The following is a 7,434-nucleotide window of genomic DNA, read 5'->3' as shown; positions in this document are numbered from 1 at the left end:
CTTCAGATTCCCACAGAAAACTCAATATGGTGCCATTTGGCTGCAGCCATTGCAGTGGGGCATTTCCTCTAGGCTAAAGGGTAATGAAGTTCTCTCTACTTATTTTTATTAGTTCTTTTTAGAGATAAGGTCTCACTGTGTCATCCAAGTCAGAGTGCAGTGGAGCAATCACAGCTCACTGCAGTCTCAAACTTCTGGGCTCAAGTGATCCCCCTGCCTCAGCCTCCCAAGTAGCTAGGACTACAGGCATGTGACACCAGACCCAGCTAATTTTTAAAATTTTTTTGTAGAGATGGGGTCTTGCTTTTTATGCTGGCCAGGAACTCCTGGGCAATCCTCCTGCCTTGATCTCCCAAACTGCTGGGATTACAGGCATGAGCCACTGCACCCAGCCTTGCTTCTATTATACTTATTAAGTAGAAGGGCTACTTAGTAAAGAACATCTCAGCAGTGCAGAGACATGGGAAATGCCTTAGAAAGAAAAGACAGAGATGTGATAGATATTTCTAAATGAACATGTTTTAAACTCTAACAGGGCTCTGACTGTGATTTTTCCAGTTAGATTCAAATGTGGTTTAAATCTCTCAAACTGAGGATCATAGATTAGGTATATCCTATATTCTAAAGGTGCTAGACACTCCTGCAGAACTTACTTAAAAATGAACAAACTGCTCTCAAAACCTCCACTGTTCACCTTCTTTCTTATCTAAGAAGACAGAAACTTAAAGAGTCATTGAAGTGAAGAATTTGGGAGAGTAAAAAGAACAGACAGGCATTCTTATGGGAGCATAGCATCGTGTGGATACTTCTTCCCACTAAAGTACTCCAGAAGAACTGATCTTGGAGAAGGAATACAGAAGGAATGGCCAGAAATTTACTTGATTTGTGGCTAGATGTTAGGTGAACCAAGGAAATTTAGGGTACAAATATGAACCTAAAGGTTTGTGTTTGCCTCTTACTTCTAAACATGGGGGGTCACTGGATGACAGAGGTGGGGGAAAAGACAGCGGTCAGTAAGACAATCCTGCATTCTCACCCACGGCACAGCGTGAATATGTAAATTTCCTACAGGCCAGGTGTATGCTGCTGGAAGGGGGTCATTGGACTCAAGCCACCTTGCAGGGCCCCCATCCAGGGAACAGCCTACTGGGGTAGAGTAGGCTGTGGCAATAAGAGACCATGGGTGGCTGTCTTGTGAAAGACATACCTTAAAGAGATTGGGGAGAAAATTCATTGCCTATGATAGGGATCTACATAATGGAGCAGTCCCTAAAAGGGGATCTCTGGAGAGATCCCCAAAATGGTCTTATGAGAAAGCATGCCTGCTACACATAAGGCACTGCCTGCTAGCTAGTATCCTAGCAGTTGAGCACTTTTGCCTTTTTTTCCAATTCCCATTTTTCCTCCCTGACCTTATGAAACTGAAAAAGAAAGGAAGACGACAACAACAACAACAACAACAACAGCAGCAGTGTGATTAGGGGAGGAGAGGTTAAAGAACAAGGGAGGAGGCCGGGCGCTGTGGCTCACGCCTGTAATCCTAGCTCTTGGGAGGCCGAGGCGGGCGGATTGCTCAAGGTCAGGAGTTCAAAACCAACCTGAGCAAGAGCAAGACCCCGTCTCTACTATAAATAGAAAGAAATTAATTGGCCAACTGATATATATATAAAAAAAAAATTAGCTGGGCATGGTGGCACATGCCTAGCTGTGCCATGTGCACATGCCTGTAGTCCCAGCTACCCGGGAGGCTGAGGCAGAAGGATCACTTGAGCCCAGGAGTTTGAGGTTGCTGTGAGCTAGGCTGATGCCACGGCACTCACTCTAGCCTGGGCAACAAAAGCGAGACTCTGTCTCAAAAAAAAAAAAAAAAAAAAAAAAAGAACAAGGGAGGAACGATGCCCCCGCCTTCCCACTGTACATCCCAAGCTACACATTGGAGCTGAGCTCCACAGGGAAGACACATGCTTTGAATTGGATGTTGAGATTGAAGTTTTAAATTGGGCTTGGCTTGGCTTTTTAACACCTGGAAATGAGTGTTCAGAACCAAAATAAAATAGTTTTAAAACCTCAAGTGAGCAGAAAGCTATCACTTTACAAGGTGTTGCCTAGGAGTAGGAAAGGGAGATTGGACCTAGTTTGATTTTCCTTGTGACTTAATGGAAGGAATATCAGCTTGCAAGTTAAGAGGTGTTTGTCCCTGTCTTTCTGCTTTCCTAACATAGTCTTCCTCTCATTTCTTCCCTTTCTCTTCTACTTCTCTCCAAAATCACTTGTCTCCCAAAGGTTTTCTTTCTATGAGGAGGTAAAAAACCAGCAAGCCTCCACCTCCCGGATTCCCAAAAATGGAAGAGCAATAGAGATTGGGGCAGAAGCTCTGAGGTCTCTTTGGTCCTGAGAAGCTTGGCTTACAAATCAGAGAGGAGAGGAACACATGCAGAAGAGAGACTCCACGGCAAAACTAAAATTCAACAAAGACCTGGAAGGCATCTACACCTAAGCTGCAGACTGGCCTTGGAGAGTCCAGTGGTTACCAAGCCCTGGCTGGTTGGCCTTGACTAGAAAGGGGAATTATATGTTTTCGAGTGACAATCTCGAATCTTACCTTCCTCTCCTACCTACCAGGAGTCCTGCACAAATTGTCCTGGCTGCCTCGCTTGTCAAGATCAGTTCTAAATTCTGAAAAGCCTCACCTCTGAATGAGAGTGAAATCTGAGGATGTTACTAGTATCTAGACCCTTGTACTTAGCGGGGTAGCAGGTGGGGCTGAGAGCAGCTCTTGCGTATTTTTCCGAATTGGATTCTTCCCCCAAGCATCAGAGCTGATAGAATCATGGTTCTGGGCTCACATGGGGCATTTAGCTTCTTCTAAGCCCCTTGGGATGATATCCCTGAGGTGTTTTGCTCAAGACAAACAATAATTTTCACACCCCAATTGCGATGGGTAAATGGGGAATAGACAGGCAGCTCTGCTCTTTTTCCTTTCGTCTTCAGCTGCTCTTCCCACTTGTGATTTCCTATCTGTAACTTAGTTGGTTGTCACTCTTCTCAGCAAGTGAGTTGTTGGCTGTGTGCATCTTATGCATCCTGTGAGGTGGTAAGCATTTTGAGTTCCTTTCGTCTCTTCTCTAGTGCCTAGCAGAGGGAACACTTAGTATATCCGAGAGAACTGAGTGGGATTCCTTGACTACGGGAGACTATGGCTCCAAAGAGATGCCATCACTAGTGGCTCCTACAAGTGGTGCAGAGGCCATGAATGAATGTTAGCAATGGAAAGACATTGGAGACCCAGTGAGTCAGCATTCCTGGCTCTTCATTGCAAACTGAAGACATAAACTCTTGATCTTTGATATTGAAAAGAAACATACTGAAATGATACTGAGTTGAATGGCTCTCAGTACACTGGGAAGACTGGAGAAACAGATGCTAAAATGGACAGGAGCAAGGGAGGTGGCACAGCCATAGATACAGCCAAAATTAATATGTCTCTTCTTCCAATGCTTGAAGGTACCTCATAATATAGTACAGTTATTTTCACCCAAACCAAGAACTCTCACCCCCTCTTCAACAGAAAACAACTCAATCTATGGATTAACTGTGTTCATGGCATGTATTCAGTAATATGTACTCATGGCAATGAGTAGTTTATAGGTACCATAGAGTTCTACTCAGCCATAAAAAGGAATGAAATATGTTGTTTTCAGCAACTTGGATGGAACTGGAGACCATTATGCTAAGTGAAGTATCTTAGGAATGGAAAAGCAGATATCACATGTTCTCACCTAGTGGGAGCTAAATAAAGGACATATATGGCCACAAAGAACAGTAATGGACATTGGAAACTAAGAAGAGGAGAGGCTTGCAGGGGGTGAAGGATTAAAATATACCTGTTGAAAATAATGTACACTATTCTGGTGATGGGTACATTAAAAGTCCTGACTTCAGCATGATATAATTTACCTGTGTAACAAAAATACACTTGTACCCCCTACATTTTTAAAAAGACTGTTAACAAAACTTGTAGCAATCCTCACTCCTCTAGCTGGCTGTGAAGTTCTGATGGATATTTTCCATCTCCTCCTTCACCACTCATTTTAGATTCCTTCACACTTAGCTCACACTTTGGCCGGTCTGGGTTGTCTGTCTTTGGGATCCAGGGTTTTTTCCCCGAGGGGTTAGGATTCTTAGTTGCCCTGACTGAGCTGCTTTGTGGTTGTGGCAACTGCTCATCACATTCTTTACATCATAGTTCAGAATCACTCCGGTTCAAAGTTTGGGAATAGGAAGCCCCAGTTGTAGAAATTGGTCACTGGGTGTGAGGGGCCACTCCCACTATCACACATTGGCTCTTGAATCTGTGCATTTTATTTTATTGTACATTGTCCAGGAGGAAAGTGCCCCAACCAACAAGATGTTGTCTCCCAGCTGGCACCTTAGCTAGTGCACATTAGATTGGTCCATCATTCTATTTAGCAAAGGGAATGTGTATGAGGGCAGTGAATTCTATGGTCATGAGTCCGTTGTTGTACTTTTTCTTAATAACTTAAAACGAGTCCCTTGGTTCCAGGCAATTTGGGTGAGATGTCGGCTTGATGGTGGGTAAGGTATTCTGCGTGCATTGGCCTGTGCTTTTAGAGGCCTGCAGATAGAGATGAAAAAAATCCATATCTAGCTGTGCTGGGTTGTTTATACCAACTTGGCTACAGTTGGAAACTGCTGCCCTCACCATCCTCTTCTTTGTGTGGTTCCTGGAAGAGTTAGCCAGAAGAAAAACTTATGTGAAGTTTGGAAGGTAGAAGTTCAGCAGAAGCCATTATTCTTAAGAGGTCACATTTTGGAACATAACACTGTGAGAGGCGAGACAAAGAGGCCCAGAAAGTTCAGATTGTTCTTGATCTCCTGTGCTCTGCCTCCAGCACGTCTTCCTGGCCTTGTTGAGCAATAATAGCCAAGATTTGATAGGAGCAGGAGGAAGAGAATATCCCTGGTGCAGGCAGAATGGGTTACATTGTCCTGGAGAATTTAAAACAATAATAAAACTGACTAAAAGCCAGTCTGCCTTTTATTATCACTATGCTCCTGCAATGCTAGTATACAGGTGATATGTGAATACTCTTGCCTACCAGAGTAGATTATGCTTACTGCTCACTGCACTTGCAACCCTCTTTGCTCCTTCTGTGTGCTGCCGAGGATACCTTTCCACAGGAGTACTGTAGGTCTACCTGATTTTTTATTGCTGCATAATAGCAATTGCTTTTTATTCTCCTATTAAAGGACTATCAGTTTGCTTCTAAATTTCCCAATGACAAATAATGGAGAATTTAAATGGTCCTACCTATCTTTATGGACTTCTGCAAATATTTCTGTAGAATAGGTACTTAAAAGTAATGTTGGGCCAAAAGGTCATGAACAGTTAAATTTTCAATAGATATTTCCAAACTGCTCTCCAAAAACATTGTACTAAATTTACAATTCCAATAGTTGTGAGCCTCTGGTTCCCTATGCTTTTATCTATTCAAGATATAAACAATCTGTTTAACTTTTTCAGTCTGATGGGCTAAAAATGATCACATTTATAAAACATTCTAATTTATTTAATTATTGGTGGGCTTATGAGTATATATTTTAATGTTTATGGTTCATTCCTATTTTATTTTCTGTGGATTACCTGTTCTTATCCTTTGAGTATTTTATTCTATAAAATATATAGGCTGGCTTTTATATGGATTTGTAAATAATTTTTTATTATGGATGTGAATTCTTTGTTGCTTATGTATAAATAATACATATATTTTTCTCTTATTTTTATTATTTAGGTGTTTTTAAAAATTAAGTCTTTCCCACAATTATTCTGATGTAGTCAGAGATCATAATCTTTTTATTTGTGGCCCTTAGGTAGGTATCATTCATAGAATGATCACTATCATCTCAAGATGATAATAGCTCTGTCTTTGATTTCTTCTAGAAACTTTATGGCTATGCATTTATATTACAATCATAAATACACTTGGAATTCAATGTCATTTATTGAATAATTCATACTTTTTCCACTGGTAGAACCTGCTATTTTTATCAAACACTAAATTTTCATATATAGATCTATTTGTAGACATTCTCTTTTGTTCTAAAAATTTTTCAATTTTTCAGTTCTGGCCCCAGTATCTTACAGCTTATAATAAACTTTATTGTAATATTGTCAACCTATCCTACCCACTTTTGTCCTGTTTAAAAATTTATTTGGCCATTGTTGTGCAATTAATCTTCTAAACGAACTTTAGAATCGCCTTCACAAAATTAAAATAAAATCTTCTTAAGATTTAGATTGGAATAGAATTGGATCTATACAGAAATTTGATACAATCATTCACAATTTTGAATTTCCCCCGTTGGTGTAGTCTATCACTTTATTTGTTCAAGTCTTCTTATGTTCTGTGTTTTAATGACATTTTATAGTTTTCTTTCTATTTTTAACATATATATTATTAAGCTATCCTTGAGTATTTTATGATGTTTCTTGCTAAAGTAAATTTGTTTGCAGATGTAGGGAAACTAATTTGTTTGTTATTATCATGTTGTCCTACTAAGTTCTTTTATTAGTTTAATAGTTCAAATTTTATTTTTCAAATTTTTGCTATAAGAAAAACAATAACATAGGTGAAATGATAACTTCAATCTTCAGTTTCAATATTTCTATTTCCTATTTGCTTTTATTTTATTTTGTTGGCTAGTATCTCCAGCTAAAGGCTATTTTAGGGAGGGATAATATGCATATCTGTTTGATTTTGAGTTCTATTTATAAAAAAAATTTGATTTTATTTAAAGTATATATTGAATTTCATCAAATGTCCTTATAATAGCTATTGAGATTATTAGATTTTTCCTATTTATTAATATATAGTTACTTACATTAATTGGCTTTCTAATGTTACACCAGCCTGTGCTTCAAACATCTAATTTGGTCATAGTGTATTATTAATTTGCTGCACTGTCAAATTTAGATAAGTAATATTTATGTAAGATGTTTGCATCTATATTAATAAGTTAGACTTACTATTAACCTTCTTTTTGGTAATAATGTTCTTGCCTGGTTGTTATTGTGGATATGTTAGAGTTAATCATAATGATCATACCGTTTTACCAATATGAAATAGTCTTCTTAATGCTATTTAATATTGTTACTATGAATTCCACTAATGTATTGTCAGGTATAGTTTTTTAAAAAATTAATATTTCTTTGAATCTATGACTGTCCATCCATTTACTGTAAGTATTTTAAGTGTGTATGCTGTTATGAACATATATCTGGATTTAAACACATCATCTGAGCATTTCTGTCTTTTGACAAATGAATTTAAGCAATAACATATATAGGGTCACTGACACATTGGGTTTGTGTTTCCTATTTACTACATTTGAAAAATATTTCATATTTCTAAA

Source organism: Microcebus murinus, chromosome 4, assembly GCF_040939455.1.
Source record: "Microcebus murinus isolate Inina chromosome 4, M.murinus_Inina_mat1.0, whole genome shotgun sequence".
Taxonomy (NCBI): domain Eukaryota; kingdom Metazoa; phylum Chordata; class Mammalia; order Primates; family Cheirogaleidae; genus Microcebus; species Microcebus murinus.
Note: the sequence above shows the minus strand (reverse complement) of the source record.